This window comes from Salvelinus fontinalis, chromosome 31 (assembly GCF_029448725.1).
Source record: "Salvelinus fontinalis isolate EN_2023a chromosome 31, ASM2944872v1, whole genome shotgun sequence".
Classification (NCBI taxonomy): Eukaryota; Metazoa; Chordata; class Actinopteri; order Salmoniformes; family Salmonidae; genus Salvelinus; species Salvelinus fontinalis.
Window position 1 is genome coordinate 27,519,985 of NC_074695.1, and position 16,998 is coordinate 27,536,982.

At 44.9% G+C, this 16,998-nt stretch overlaps 1 protein-coding gene across 2 annotated transcripts in view; it reads right to left on the reverse strand.

Annotated features, from left to right (window-relative positions):
• Positions 1–16,571, reverse strand: part of LOC129829965 (plexin-A1-like) — a 242,380-nt gene extending 225,809 nt beyond the window's left edge. For both annotated transcript variants that reach the window (XM_055892025.1, XM_055892024.1), the window contains exon 1: positions 16,402–16,571. The gene's annotated coding sequence lies outside the window, so the exon portion shown is untranslated. The remainder of the gene's footprint in view (positions 1–16,401) is intronic.
• Positions 16,572–16,998: the final 427 nt, after the last annotated feature.

The following is a 16,998-nucleotide window of genomic DNA, read 5'->3' on the forward strand; positions in this document are numbered from 1 at the left end:
TAGCATTCTCCTGGCATTCGCTAAACCCAGATTTGTCCGTCAGACTGCCAGATGGTGAAGCGTGATTCATCACTCCAGAGAACGCATTTCCACTGCTCCAGAGTAAAATGGCGACGAGCTTTACACCACTCAGGCTGATGCTTGGCATTGCGCATGGTGATCTTAGGTTTGTATGCGGCTGCTAGGCCATGGAAACCCATTTCATGAAGCTCCCGAAGAAAAGTTATTGTGCTGTCGTTGCTTCCAGAGGCAGTTAGGAACTCCGTAGTGAGTGTTGCAAAAGGGGACAGATGATTTTTACGGGCTACGTGATTCAGCATTCGGCGGTCTCGTTCTGTGAGCTTTTGTGACCTACCACTTTGCGGCTGATCCGTTGTTGCTCCTAGACATTTCCACTTCATAATAACAGCACTTACAGTTGACCGTGGCAGCTCTAGCAGGTCATACATTTTATTAACTGACTTGTTGGAAAGGTGGCATCCTATGACGGTGCAATGTTGAAAGTCACTGAGCTCTTCAGTAAGGCCATTCTACTGCCAATGTTTGTCTATGGAGATAGCATGGCGGTGTGCTCGACTTCATTCACCTGTCAGCAACGGGTGTGGCTGAAATAGCCGAATCCACTAATTTGAAGGGGTGTCCACATACTTTTGTATATATAGTGTATTTAAATCTACACCCTCCTACCCTCCCTCCTCCCTGCCTCCACTGCCCTCTGTGCTCTGACTATGTGCCCTGGTATTAACCATGCTTGGTTTTCAAAGGACGTGTTAAGAGATTAAACTAATATAGACCAATGGCTGAGTGAAACTGAATGTCACCCATAGAGGACCCGTCGATTTTAAAATGGAAAAGTTACTCCATCTAGGAGTAATGCACTATTGTGACAGTGATCGACCATAGAGGACCCTACAGGGCTGTGGGGGTTTGCAAGGGAATCCTTCAGGGCTGTGGAGGTTTGTAAGGGAACCCTTCAGGGCTGTGGGGGTTTGCAAGGGAATCCTTCAGGCCTGTGGAGGTTTGCAAGGGAATCCTTCAGAGCTGTGGAGGTTTGTTAGGGAATCCTTCAGGGCTGTGGAGGTTTGTAAGGGAATCCTTCAGGGCTGTGGAGGTTTGCAAGGGAATCCTTCAGGGCTGTGGAGGTTTGCAAGGGAATCCTTCAGGGCTGTGGAGGTTTGTAAGGGAATCCTTCAGGGCTGTGGAGGTTTGTAAGGGAACCCTTCAGGGCTGTGGAGGTTTGTAAGGGAATCCTTCAGGGCTGTGGAGGTTTGCAAGGGAATCCTTCAGAGCTATGGAGGTTTGTTAGGGAATCCTTCAGGGCTGTGGAGGTTTGTAAGGGAATCCTTCAGGGCTGTGGAGGTTTGCAAGGGAATCCTTCAGGGCTGTGGAGGTTTGCAAGGGAATCCTTCAGGGCTGTGGAGGTTTGTAAGGGAATCCTTCAGGGCTGTGGAGGTTTGCAAGGGAATCCTTCAGGGCTGTGGAGGTTTGCAAGGGAATCCTTCAGGGCTGTGTAGGTTTGTAAGGGAATCCTTCAGGGCTGTGGAGATTTGTAAGGGAATCCTTCAGGGCTGTGGAGGTTTGCAAGGGAATCCTTCAGGACTGTGGAGGTTTGTAAGGGAATCCTTCAGGGCTGTGTAGGTTTGTAAGGGAATCCTTCAGGGCTGTGGAGGTTTGCAAGGGAATCCTTCAGGGCTGTGTAGGTTTGTAAGGGAATCCTTCAGGGCTGTGGAGGTTTGGAAGGGAATCCTTCAGGGCTGTGGAGGTTTGTAAGGGAATCCTTCAGGGCTGTGTAGGTTTGCAAGGGAATCCTTCAGGGCTGTGGAGGTTTGTAAGGGAATCCTTCTGGGCTCTCTCGCATGGGGCTGCTCTAGCTGCTGTGGTTGTGGTTCTGATTAGTGCAGCTAGGGCCTGAAAGCATTCCAGCTATGCAAGGCCCGAGCCGGGGGAATAGGGGATAGAGTTAGCATGGCTCCACGCCTTATAGCGCTTATTATAATAATAAATAAAAGAGGAACTGATGAAAGAACATGTCTGTTTCCTTTAGGGCCTTTACTGGCCCCTGCGCCTCTACCATCCCTGGGGGAATAACACTCTATTGGAGCTGCATGAGGGCGAAAGGGTGGAGGGGGGTTGATCTCTGTCAGGTTGGTGGCCTCTGATATGTGGTAAAGGCTGGTAATTCAGGCAATTCATCCAATCAAGCAATTAAGTCAATTCAGTACACCTCTGAAGTATAAACAGCCGTGGGTGGCCCACTGGGGAATATAAGCCATCTGTCTGGGTCTATACCACAATAATGTACTGACACTCATTTACATGTAGGATTGCAGAAACAGAACAGACACCCTGAGTTTCCTGTTCCACCAGCATCACCAGTCTCCACGGCTCTCTGTCTGTGAGTTGTTGCACATCTGGAGCCAACTGGGACAGTACATCAACACCCCCACTAATCACTGAGCAAACATTCAAGAGACTCGCAACAAAAACTGGATTTTACGTAAACCAACATAGCATTCCCCAAGTCTCTCTATTGCTGTGTTAGTTGTACACAACAGGATTCATTTGGGTTGTAACAGTTCATAAGAAACCCGCCCTGACATGGCAACGTATTGGTGGCCCTGACATAAACAGAGCCAGAGCCATTGTTCCTAGCCTGCTCTCTCTTCCTCCCGGCCCAAGGGATCCACTCATCACAGGAGTCTTGCAGCCACGCACGACTCAGGGAAACAGGGAACAATGGCTGTGGAGTCCATAAAACTAGCTAGGGTTAGGAGAGGATTGACCTTAAGGAAACACTCCAAGCCTAACACACATGGACACAGTCATGTAAACTATACAGGAGTCATGCAAACAGTCCCCTATGTGCACACAACCCCCCCTGAACAGCTGTCGTACTAGCTACTATCCCACAGTAAAACAAATCATTAATCCATGACTGGGACTGCGGTCCTTCAGCATCCTAAAGGCCAACACACAAAGGGGTCCTGGGTTAGTGAGAGTGGAGCCTGTGAGAGGACTGCTGTGCATCATACCCTGCATATCTCTGCAGAGCTGTGAATCCAAACGATCTCAAATAGATCTCTCTTATCAGGCCTGGGGTTAGCAGGCAGACACAGAGCTCTATATGTAATGACCAACACAAAATCCCCAACTTGAGATGGGATCACACTGTCAAATCATACAGGGACCAATGTCAGTGGGACAAAGCTGGAACACACACTCAGTCAGTCACACACAACATCTGTCACGGGTGTAAAGCTGTGTTTCTCCTCACTCAGTCACACACAGACAGACAGACACAAACACACATAGATATAAATAGAAACACATACACAGACAGACAGACATACACAAACACACATAGATATAAATAGAAACACATACACAAACAGACAGACATACACAAACACACATAGATATAAATAGAAACACATACACAGACAGACAGACATACACAAACACACATAGATATAAATAGAAACACATACACAGACGCGTAAAAAGAGCTCAAAAGATTGCAAAGAGAGAAGTTTACATTTACTGACAGAAATCTCTTCATCTCACTTTGTGGCCGTCTCAGTATCAACCAATTCACTTTCCTAAAAATCCCCTGGAGTGAGTGATGTGCTAAGCCCCTGCTAAACTTAAAGCTTCTGCTCCACTGACCATTGATCCCTGAACCACTGCAGCGGCCAGGAGGATTTCTAGGGCTGACAGCTGTTTGGGCTGAGGCTGAGGGCTGAGGCTGGGGGCTGAGGGCTGAGGCTGGGGGCTGTGGGCTGAGGCTGGGGGTTGAGGCTGAGGGCTGAGGCTGAGGGCTGAGGCCTGAGGCTGGGGGCTGAGGCTGGGGGCTGAGGGCTGAGGGCTGAGGGCTGAGGCTGGGGGCTGAGGCTGAGGGCTGAGGCTACGGGGGGGGGGGTAGTTAGTCATGGTTAACAGTCATCCTCTCCTCCTCTCCTCATCGTCATGCTGCCATTGCATGGCAGTCACGCTCCAATGATACACCGGAGAAATACTGCAGTTAGTTCTTTCACAAATAAACAAGCGACTGATGACAATGAGAACTAGCTACATCATTCTACCATGACCGTCCCAGTTTGAGGCTGGCTAGCATCTCTCTCTTTCCTTTCCAAGCTGTGAAATGTGGAAAACATGTGCTAAGAGTACAGGAGGACGCCTGCCAGCAGTGCCTGGGTAAGTCAAACACCCATGCTTTTGTATGTCCAACAACAAAATAGCACCTTGTCTGTAATTGTCAAAATTCTTAGTTTGTCGATGCCAGCTGCAGTCTGAAATGCTGAGATGGGCCAATTAAGCTTCATGCCCTGAATGGATCTCTTTTTGCTCATTTACTTCTATCGTGGGTTTAAAAAAAAATTGCTACCAGGGAGAAAACATCTGACAATCGTCAGCACAGTTCCACTGTAATGTGATTGAGGTCTAATGTGGCAGTAGGTGACCAACTGAAATGCAGGTAAACAAACACACATCCTGAAACCACCTCCCATACAGAGATAGCCAGAGGCACACAGCTGGTCTGTTCTCCTTCTCCCCTGAACTATGATGGTTAGCAGGGAAACATGCGAAGAGAATCTCATCAGGAGGAAGGAATGTGAACCCTGACCCTGGCCTGCGACCCACAGCAGGCCAGGGCCTTCATTGGGCTGCCAGTATAATCATTTCCAGAGCAGGCCATTCGGACCGGCAGAGAGATGGGGAAGGGGAGGGGGAGAAGGGGGCTTCAAACCTGCTGGGTAACGTCTGCACACACCAGGTCTGCTAAAGGAATCACACTGCTGATGTTACCTAGAACAGGCCATGTTTCTCAGCCCATGACTCACTCCTCCTCCCCCTCCACCTCCACACCACCACTGACTGGCTTCTCTCCACACCATGTCCAACCAGCACATGTTCCAGGAACACAGAACACTGCCTGGGCTAGTGCTACATCCCTGCATGTCATAGAAACACCAGCTAACTACTAAACTAGAGCAGAGCGTTGCTCAGCGACACAGAAAACAGTGGTGTTGAAGAAGCGTGATTCATCAAATCAAATCAAATGGTATTTGTCACATGCGCCAAATACAGCAGGTGTAGACCTTACAGTGAAATGCTACTTACAAGCCCTTAACCAACAATGATTTAATTAAGGAAAAAAATGTAAATAAGTATTAAGTAAAAAATAGATAAGTAAAAAATAGAAAACAAAAGTAACAAATAATTAAAGAGCAGCAGTAAAATAGCAAGCAAGGCTATATACAGGGGGTACAGGTACAGAGTCATTGTGTGGGGGCACTGGTTAGGCGAGGTAATTGAGGCAATATGTACATGTAGGTAGAGTTAATGTGACTATGCATAGATAATAAACAGAGAGTAGCAACAGCATATAAGAGGGGTCTGGGTAGCCCTTTGATTTGCTGTTCAGAAGTATTATGGCTTGGGGGTAGAAGCTGTTAAGAAGCCTTTTGGACCTTGACTTGGCGCTCCGGTACCGCTTGCCGTGCGGTAGCAGAGAGAACAGTCTATGACTAGAGCGGCTGGAGTCTTTGACAACTTTTAGGGCCTTCCTCTGACACCGCCTGGTATAGAGGTCATGGATGGCAGGAAGCTTTGCCCAAGTGATGTACTGGGCCATACGCACTACCCTCTGTAGTGCACTGCGGTCGGAGGCCGAGCAGTTGCCATACCAGGCAGTGATGCAACCAGTCAGGATGCTCTCAATGGTGCAGCTGTAGAAACTTTTGAGGATCTGAGGACCCAATCCGTGAAGGCCTGGTAAATTATAGGTCACCCAGCATGGTAACATTGAAAAATGGCACACTTTATTCTGACCTTTCATTTAACTCTTTCCTCTGGCGATGCATGGTGGTACCATTTGGCTGTGTGTGTGTGTGTGTGTGTGTGTGTGTGTGTGTGTGTGTGTGTGTGTGTGTGTGTGTGTGTGTGTGTGTGTGTGTGTGTGTGTGTGTGTGTGTGTGTGTGTGTGTGTGTGTGTGTGTGTGTGTGTGTGTGTGTGTGTGTGTGTGTGTGTGTGTGTGTGTGTGTGTGGAGAGTAATCCTACACAGAGATCTGGAAACGTATAGCCTTGGCCTGGCCAACTGTCCATCAGATGCATGGGACTGGGAGCTCCTCTGCTCAGACATGGAGGCAAGGACTACAAACCCTATAACCGTCTCAGGCCTTGTGGCGTTAGCGACCAGGGGGCTTTGGACTGCACCGTGATACATCAGGAGGAGCAGGACAAAGCCATGAATAAATACATGAGTTAAACAAAGGGAGAAGGGAAATATCCTTTTCCTGCATGTTGCGGTCTGCAGGATAACCCATCCCTCCCAGAGAGATCAATAGGCTAATTCAAATCCTTTAATGGGGTATTAATTAGGAGATTACTGAACGAACAGCAGTCTGCTCTTCACCACTTCACCCCTTCTTGGTCTGCACTGCAGATATCAGTGGAGACCACTGTCTTAGGACAGGACCGTATTTGGACCAGAACTCAACCACACCTCACACACTGCTGGTCCAATGTCAGTATAGACCTCGGTCAGAAGACATGACATCTGGACAAGAACTCAACCACAGCTCACCTCACACACTGCTCGTCCAAAAGACAGTGGAGAATGCTGTCAGAGGACATGACCACATATGGACCAGAACTCAACAACACCTCACACACAGTTGGTCCCATGTCATTAGAGCCTAAACAATGTATCTGACAGGGAAGGATAGAGACCTAGAGAAAGAGGCCCCAGAGCTGTGAGAGTGGTTAACAAGCTACCCCTCACCCTGTTTCCCAGGCCCATATCCCCTTCTGAAGACATCATCCATCCACACTTCTAGTGTTGTGATGACACCAGATGTCAGTCACTTCAGCACTGAGGCAAACACCACAGGGAAGGAAGGACAATAGCCACAGACAGACAGACAGGGGGAAGGGAACGTAAGGGGGTTGCTGCTACTGCGGGGAAGTGTGAATCCTTATGGTGATAAACAAATAAACACAAGGCCGTTTCAGCCCCAGTACTCCCACGGGGTGAACTAGGGATTCGTAACCCAGCTGAGGGAGGCTAGTGTTGGGGGAACACCCCCTCTACGCTCCCCTCTCCTCCCTCCAGAAACAAGCTCTGTCCTCCCTGACCTGTCCCCACAGAGAGATGATATGTTGGACTGGTGGTGTCCTTACCACCGGGCCTCCCCAGGGCCCGGCTCGTCCTGTGAGCCACACTCTCTATTAGTCTTACTTACAGACCTGACCTGGCCTGCTGAATTATTCACAGCCCTCTGTACACAGAGCAGCAGCCTGGTAATAGACTTAATGCAGTATATCGGAGAGGAGAGAGAAAATGACAAAATAAAGATCTAGAAGTAATAGAAGTAAATTAGCAACACATTCGAATAATGCTGAGTTCTTCCAAAGAATAAACTACTGACTTTACTTTAGTTTCACAACAGGGAATAATTCATAGAAGGCTGCACACACACACACACACACACACACACACACACACACACACACACACACACACACACACACACACACACACACACACACACACACACACACACACACACACACACAGTGCACACACACACACACACACACACACACACACACACACAGTGTAAACACACACAGTGTAGACACACACACACACACACACACACACAGTGTACACACACACACAGTGTACACACACACACACACACACACACACACACACACACACACACACACAGTGTACACACACTCAGTGTACACACACACACACACACACACACACACACACACACACACACACAGTGCACACACACACACAGTGCGCACACACACACACACAGTGTAGACACATACACACACACACAGTATAAACACACACACACAATGTAGACAGACACACACACACAGTATGTAGCAGCAAGTGTCTTAGTGTGGCGGTGTTCTCATTAGGAACACCGACCTGCCTGGAGCAGAGCTTCCTCAGCTAGTCTCAGCTGAGATCACTAAACAAACACTCTTCAAAATGCATTTGGAAAGATAAAACAGCATAAGTCGGGAAATGTGTTGAGTGAATTCATCTCCATGCATTTCTACAGCCTCCTCTCACAGAATGCTACAACAGCAAAAGCTAATGATAGGAGATAGCAGGCAGCAGATGGTAGTGTGTGTGTGTTAGCCTGGATCTACAGACTGATAAGGCTGAGAGATATGCTGATATTGAAACAGAGAAGGGTCCAGGAGTAGCAGCGGTGGGGGTAGGGGGAGAGGGTCTTTCAGGTGCAAAGATCCCTCCCACTAGGAGGCTCCAAGCATCTGAGCTAGACAGGGGGGCATACTGGCCTTGAGGCCTCGGTACCCAGACCAGACCCGTCTCTGAGCTGCTGTACAGAGCCAACAGCAGAGTGCGTTAGGATACTAGTCCAGATAAGAACACTGAGTCCTGATAGGGCTAGGCTAGCACTATGGTATCAAACCACTCCAAGGTCATTGGTACAGCTTTTTATTATTGGAGTAGTGTAATAATAACTTCCACTTAGAGGTATGTGTGCTCACACACACACACACACACACACCCACACACACACACACACACACACACACACACACACACACACACACACACACACACACACACACAGCCACTTTTGCCTTTGACTAAGCACTCAACAGAATGAGGTGGGCAAGCCAGTGTCCTAATCAGGAGGAGTGTTATGCATGCTGACTAAGATGTTCCCAGGCTCCTGCCCACACTGTCACTGTCGTAGTCACCGTCAGACTCCTCATTCCAGGAAAGCCCTTCCTCTCCTCCCCTCTCCCCTCCTCCCGTCCCCTCGCCTCTCCTCTTTTCTGCTAGCCAAGGAAAACAGAGGATCAGGATAGATGTGTCCCAAAACTATGTGAGGAAAAAAACTGATTTGGCCATGGCCCAGGGCTATAATATGATATGAATTGTGAAGGATGATGGGAGATGTTGCCTGATGACTCACCCTGAATTTATTCCGCTGCTCTATCGATAGCTACCTACTGCCATCCTTGAAGAATTTCTCACTGGGCACACACTGGTTGAATCACCGTTGTTTCCACGTCATTTCAATGAAATTACATTCAACCAATGTGGAATAGACGTTGAATTGACATCTGTGACATCAAAATGAGGGGCATTGTCAAAAACAAGTGAATAAGTGATTGGAGGGTCTCTAACAAATCTAACCAATCAGAGTATCAAAGTTGACAACATGTAGGCCCAACCCATCGGTTTCTGGGACCAATCAGAAGGGTCACAATGTGTTAGAGTTCTAGAAAATGTCGGGGAGGGAGGCAAATGTAGACTTGTGGAAAAGAAACATCAGTTGGCCGGAGCGATGTGGATGGGTAGCCAGGCAAGGGACAATGGTGATGATCTGCCAGGGTGCTGTTGCAGGGATACTGCTGACAGTGGTTTACTACTCCAATAACATGGAATGGACCGGTCCTCTTTGAGCCACATGTACTGTATGGACAACAATCCAAACAGATTTTTTGTAGATTAAGGAGCTTTGAGGAATAAGTGCTAATAAAATGGTGTTTATTCCTGACAAAACCTTGCAGGCCATCCACTAAATATTCTAATTGAATTTGAGAAAACAAACGACATACTTGCTGTGGCAAAAATAATACTGAATACTAATCACTGAGTTAGAGCCTGTTTTCTGAACAGAATACTGTGAGTTTGATCAGAACACATTGGACACTTCGGTCTCTTCCATTTTCTGCACCTGTCATTTTCCCCCTGAACATTTTGAAAGAGAACCTATTTCAATCTCTGTCCCTTTGATTTAGGTGCCCTTTTACAGCAAAGCCAGCTTCAAAACATTTCAGACTTAAAAGCTCCACTATCCCTGACAGACCAGCCTTGAAAGAGAGGATAGTGAAAAAAGGGGACAAAAATAACCAAAGAATAGTTTGTTATTATTGAGATTCATTCTATATCTTAACAAAACATTTCAAACAGTCTAGGTGAAAATAACTATTTCAATGAATCAACAGTAATTGATTAACAATGACATTGAGTGATTCCTCACGTAACGAAGACAAAAAAGACCATGATTTGGGAGATTTTCCTGAAATGAAATCCATAGAACAGTCCTTTGGAGGAAGGATTGCTGACATATGATTGACAATTCTATCTAAAAGCATAATTGAGAAATAATTAATCTAAGTAGGATTTTTTATTTTATTTTGGCCTTTAAGACTCCATGACATTTAATCTGTAGATGCTACAAAGCAAACATTGGTGTCATATGAAGCTTTATCACTTGCTCTGTAATATGAGTAGTATTCAGATTTAAATCAAATAAAAAAATATATATAAACATGAATATTGAAAATATATTTTTTAGATTTGGCAAATGTTCCAATATATTGTTGAACATAATATACACTACGGAAATATCAAAGTTCCATAGTGGGATCCCTGCTGGTTTTCAAGTTATGGACCATTTTATACAGAGAAATTGGCATAGCTGGCAATGTAAGAGTCTCAGATTTACGTTTACTATGTTACGTCCACCCCTGACTCCATGTTGCGTCATAGGCCATGGCAAAATATTTTGAATTGCAGGAAATTTGCTTTAAAACAGAACATTTTTCTCTCAGCCTCATGACAAAATATTAAGAATAGCATGAAATTACAGTGCATTTGGAAAGTATATAGACCCCTTCACTGTTTTTCCCTCATCAAAGGGAAATTTAAATTTCACCTTAATTTACTGTGACCTGGCCAAGATAAAGCAAAGCAGTGCGACAACAAACAACAACACAGAGTTACACATGGAATAAACAAACATACAGTCAATAACACAATAGAGAATGTCTATATACAGCATGTGCAAATGAAATTGGATAAGGGGGGTGAGGCAATAAATAGGCCATAGTGGCGAAATTATTACAGTATGGCAAATTAAACACTGGGGTGATAGATGTGCAGAAGATGAGTGTGCAAGTAGCGGTACTGGGGTGCAAAGGAGCAAAATAAATAACAATATGGTGATGAGGTAGTTGGATGCGCTATTTACAGATTGGCTATGTACAGGTGCAGTGATCTGTGAGCTGCTCTGACAGCTGGTGCTTAAAGCTAGTGAGGGAGATATGAGTCTCCAGCTTCAGTGATTATTGCAGTTCGTTCCAGTCATTGGCAGCAGAAAACTGGAAGGAAAGGCGGCCGAATGAGGAATTGGCTTTGGGGATGACCAGTGAAATATACCTGCTGGAGCACGTGCTGCGGGTGGGTGCTGCTATGGTGACCAGTGAGCTGAGATAAGGTGGGGCATTACCTAGCAACGACTTATAGATGACCTGGAGCCAGTGGGTTTGGCGATAGATATGAAGCGAGGGCCGGCCAACGAGAGCATACAGGTCGCAGTGGTGGGTAGTATATGGGGCTTTGGTGACAAAACGGATCGCACTGTGATAGACTGCATCCAATTTGCTGAGTAGTGTGTTGGAGGCTATTTTGTAAATGACATTGCCGAAGTCAAGGATCGGTAGGATAGGCAGTTTTACGAGGGTATGTTTAGCAGCATGAGTGAAGGATGCTTTGTTGTGAAATAGGAAGCCGATTCTAGATTTAATTTTGGATTGGAGATGCTTAATGTGAGTCTGGAAGGAGAGTTTACAGTCTAACCAGATACCTAGGTATTTGTAGCGAAACATCCCTACAGCATGATGCTGCCACCATCATGCTTCATCGTAGGGATGGTATTGGCCAGGTGTTGCGCGATGCCTGTTTCCTCTAGACATGACGTTTGGCATTCAGGCCAAATATTTCAATCTTGGTTTCATCAGACCAGAGAATCATGTTTCTCATGGTCTGAGAGTCCTTTAGGTGCCTTTTGGCAAACTCCAAGTGGGCTGTCATATGCCTTTTTCTGAGGAGTGGCTTCCATCTGGCCACTCTACCATAAAGGCCTGATTGGTGGAGTGCTGCAGAGATGGTTGTCATTCTAGAAGGTTCTCCCATCTCCACAGAGGAACTATGGAGCTCTGTCAGAGTGACCACCGGGTTCTTGGTCAACTCCCTGACCAAGGCCCTTCTCCCCCGATTGCTCAGTTTGGCCGGGCGGCCAGCTCTAGGAAGAGTCTTGGGGGTTCCAAACTTCTTCAATTTAAGAATGATGGATGCCATTGTGTTTTTGCGGCCCTTCAATGCTGCAGACATTTTTTGGTACCCTTCCCCAGATCTGTGCCTCAACACAATCCTGTCTCAGAGCGGTTTTCACTTCATTATGGGGAATTGTGTACACATTGATTTTCGACTTTCGATTTTCAATCGATTTTTTTTCAATCGATTTTAGAATAAGGCTGTAACGTAACAAAATGTGGAAAAGTCAAGAGGTCTGAATACTTTACGAATGCACAGTTTCAATAAAACTGCACACTTTTCTCTCTGCCCTGTGGATAACAATTTTTAATTGCAGGACATTAGCAGTTTTCCTAAAAAAATGAAATATAGCACTATATATAGAGTTGAAGTCGGACGTTTACATACACCTTAGCCAAATACATTTAAACTCAGTTTTTCACAATTCCTGACATTTAATAAGAGTAAGAATTGCCTGTCTTACGTCAGTTAGGATCACCACTTTATTTTAAGAATGTGAAATGTCAGAATAATAGTAGAGAGAATGATTTATTTGAGCTTTTCTTTCATTCATCACATTCCCAGTGGGTCAGAAATTTACATACACTAAATTAGTATTTGGTAGCATTGCCTTTAAATAGTTTCTTGGGTCAAACGTTTCAGGTCGCCTTCCACAAGCTCCCACAATAAGTTGTGTGAATTTTGGCCCATTCTTCCTGACAGAGCTGGTGTAACTGAGTCAGGTTTGTAGGCCTCCTTGCTCGCACACGCTTTTTCACTTCTCCCCACAAATTTTCTATGGGATTGAGGTCTGGGTGTTGTGATGGCCACTCCAATAACTTGACTTGGTTGTCCTTAAGCCATTTTGCCACAACTTTGGAAGTATGCTTGGGGTCATTGTCCATTTGGAAGACCCATTTGCAACCAAGCTTTAACTTCCTGACTGATGTCGTGAGATGTTGCTTCAATGTATCCACAGAATTTTCCCCCTCATGATATCATCGGATTTTGTGAAGTGCACCAGTCCCTCCTGCAGCAAAGCACCCCCACAGCATGATGCTGCCACCCCCGTGCTTTATGGTTGGGATGGTGTTCTTCGGCTTGTAAGCCCCCCCTTTTTCCTCCAAACATAACGATGGTCATTATGGCCAAACAGTTGTATTTTTGTTTCATCAGACCAGAGGACATTTCTCCAAAAAGTACGATCTTTGTCCCCATGTGCAGTTGCAAACCGTAGTCTGGCTTTTTTATGGCAGTTTTGGAGCAGTGGCTTCTTCCTTGCTGAGCGGCCTTTCAGGTTATGTCGATATAGGATTCGTTTTTACTGTGGATATAGATACTTTTGTACCTGTTCCCTCCAGCATCTTCACAAGATCCTTTGCTGTTGTTCTGGGATTGATTTGCACTTTTCGCACCAAAGTACGTTCATCTTTAGGAGACAGAGCACGTCTCCTTTCTGAGCGGTATGACGGCTGCGTGGTCCCATGGTGTTTATACTTACGTACTATTGTTTGTACAGATGAAAGTGGCACCTTCAGGCGTTTGGAAATTGTTCCCAAGGATGAACCAGACTTGTGGAGGTCTACAATTATTTTTCTGAGGTCTTGGCTGATTTCTTTTGATTTTCCCATGATGTCAAGCAAAGGGGCACTAAGTTTGAAGGCAGGTCTTGAAATACATCCACATGTACACCTCCAATTTGACTCAAATGATGTCAATTAGCCTATCCGAAGCTTCTAAAGCCATGACATCATTTTCTGGAATTGTCCAAGCTCTTTAAAGGAACAGTCAACTTAGTGCATGTAAACTTCTGACCCACTGGAATTGTGATACAGTGAATTACAAGTGAAAAAATCTGTCTGTAAACAATATTTGGAAAATGCACAAAGTAGATGTCCTAACCGACTTGCCAAAACTATAGTTTGTTAACAAGAAATTTGTAGAACGTTTGAAAAAATGAGTTTTAATGACTCCAACCTAAGTGTATGTAAACATCCGACTTCAACTGTATATATGTGCAGATTGTAGGCTACTGTAGCCTGTGTATTACATTTAGCTCTTGGAAGAGTCTTGGGGGTTCCAAACTTCTTCCATTTAAGAATGATGGAGGCCCCTGTATTCTTGGGGAACTTCAATGCTGCAGAAATGTTTTGGTACCCTTCCCCAGATCTGTGCCTCCACACAATCCTGTCTCGGAGCTCTATGGACAATTCCTTCTACCTCATTGCTTGTTTTTTTCTCATATATGCACTGTCAACTGTGGGACCTTATATAGACAGGTGTGTGTGCCTTTCCAAATCATGTCCAATCAATTGAATTTACCACAGGTGGACTCCAATCAAGTTGTAGAAACATCTCAAGGATGATCAATGGAAACAGGATGCACCTGATCTCAATTTCGAATCTCATAGCAAGGGTCTGAATACTTATGTAAAAAAAGGTATTTGTTTTTTATTTTTAATACATTTGTAAAAATAAAAATTAAAAACTGTTTTCGCTCATTATTCAATGTGATCTTAACTGACTTTCCTAGTTAAATAAAGGTTAAAAAAAAATTTTTATAGAAATAATACAATTATATTTAAATAATAAAGGGGGCATTGTGTGAGAATTTTTTTAAATCGATTTTAGAATAAGGTTGTAACGTAACAAAATATGGAAAAAGTCAAGAAGTCTGAAAACTTTCCAAATGCACTGTATCTATAAAACTGCCGCCCCTCCATATCGCTCACTTTTCAGCAAGATGAATGCGCTGACATCTCACAGATGTCTGTACAAATGAAATCAAAATTATTGTAAATATTGAAAATTGAGGAGGAATAGCCTACAAAGGTTGTTACATTCAGTGAGTAAGGCCTACCAATAAACAGGCTATTTAATCCACAGTGCAGGCTAAACAAAACTTGGGCGGTAGTATATGGAGTACTTCAATAAGGCTCCCATAATAAGAAGAGTGACTGTTTGGTTATGCGTAGCCTAAAAACATATTTGTATCCCCTTAATCACATAACCTACCAGTAGGCTATACAATCCTAATAAAAATGTCATTACATATAGTAGCCTATTTATTTACACATTAGGCGATATAAACCTACCAATGGTGCATATGCTGTGGGAGTGGGAAGAACATCAATAGAGATTCTGGGTGCACACCCACGGCCAGCACCGCATGCATGTAGACTACAAACCCAAACACACTGCGATAGGGAATCCTAAAAATGCGACAACATATCAATAGACTATTTTATCTACTTGGAATAAGGTTCAAAATAATGAATGAGAGCCAGTAGAGGCGACATAGCCTCCTACATAGCCCACTGATAACAGCTCAAACCGGGACGCTAACACCATGGTTAATCCCCCCAAATAAATTAGGAAATACAAGGAATCACATTTCAAGAAGAATCTCATAGGCACACTGATGTCTGAACACTAATATGCGTTCAGCAATAACATCCAATTACATTCCCATCAAGCATTAGCCTGGATGGAGAGTCTAAAGTGGATGTTATTTTCGAGCGTCTTATCAACACCTTCCAGCATAGTCATAGGCCACCACTTGTATCCATTTATTTCGGCATCTAAATGAATTGCATAGGCTAACCTACATCCAACATCGCCCAACCAGCCGTCACCGACGAATTCAGTGTCAAAACTTCATAAGATGACATTAAAGTGTGAGCGCATGTTGATGAGATGGGATACACCCGCACCAATGCATGTCAACGCTTTTAAAATGACTTCAATAAATTGCCATTTGCTGTTTCATTTTTCTCCAGGCAATGATACCGTGGCAAACCTCAAGCTCTCTGTGTGCAAGTTATGGAGTTGAAAATTAATTTCGTTGAGCTACTATTTTATTAACCTGCATACATTAAGCATGTGAGATAACGCCCCAGCTATGAAGCCTAGACACGGCTGCTTGATAGGCTACTTGTATGCATTCGGCAAGTACAATGTAACTGGTCGACTTCACCAACTTGCCAATGATACCAAATATGTCGTTCAATCATTTTGGCAAAGAATGCGGTGTGCCCAAACCTGAATAATCTGAGAGGTCGCAGATACTTGAACTAAAACGATCCCCAGAGCCGCATTCATTGAGTCCTCGTTTGCCTATCCGAATTATACTGATACGACGACACGATGAATAGAAACATCGGGGGAAAGCATTTGGGGAGAGAGAAGGAATGTCACCCAATGGAGCCACAGACTACGCTACGCTTACACTGTAATAACCGCATTATAAGTCAAGTTGTTGAAGAAAAGTTTTGCTCTACTTACGGATAATTGGGATCTTGGGGTTTGTTTTCCTCAGCATGATTAAAATATTAAATTTGCAGACATTTCCACGACTGTCACGATACTCGTCCAAAGCTCCGAGTTCCGAGTCTTGAGCTTCTCGCAGCATGAATGGAGCGGTATGCGGTGAGCTCCCGATAGCAAGTCAGCCTCGTTCTGAGCGGCAGGAATGCGCGCGGCCGCTGTCTGCTGGGTCGCGTCGCCGCCTACCGCATGTAGGTGGCAGCGTTAGGCACGGTAGTGACCACTGGATTCGAAAGCTCTGTTATAGGACAACGTCGTCTGTCAGAATTCTTTACAAACACTGATTGATTGAAGATAATTTTTCATTAAGTTAAACCATTCCAACATAATAGTCTAATGCAGCCTATTAGTGTCTAAGGGTCGCCATAAGTTGTCTCACGGCCACGGGAGGTAAAGCTAGGCACAATGAGGAACGATGATTTCCATAAAATGGAGGATTTTTTTTTTAAATAAAGGAGCAGAGAGTTATCATTGAGGATTGCGTTCAGTATATGGCTGGCCTGTTCCCCTCTTCACCCGAAGAGCTGAAACTGATGTAAAGGTCCTCTGTGTTAG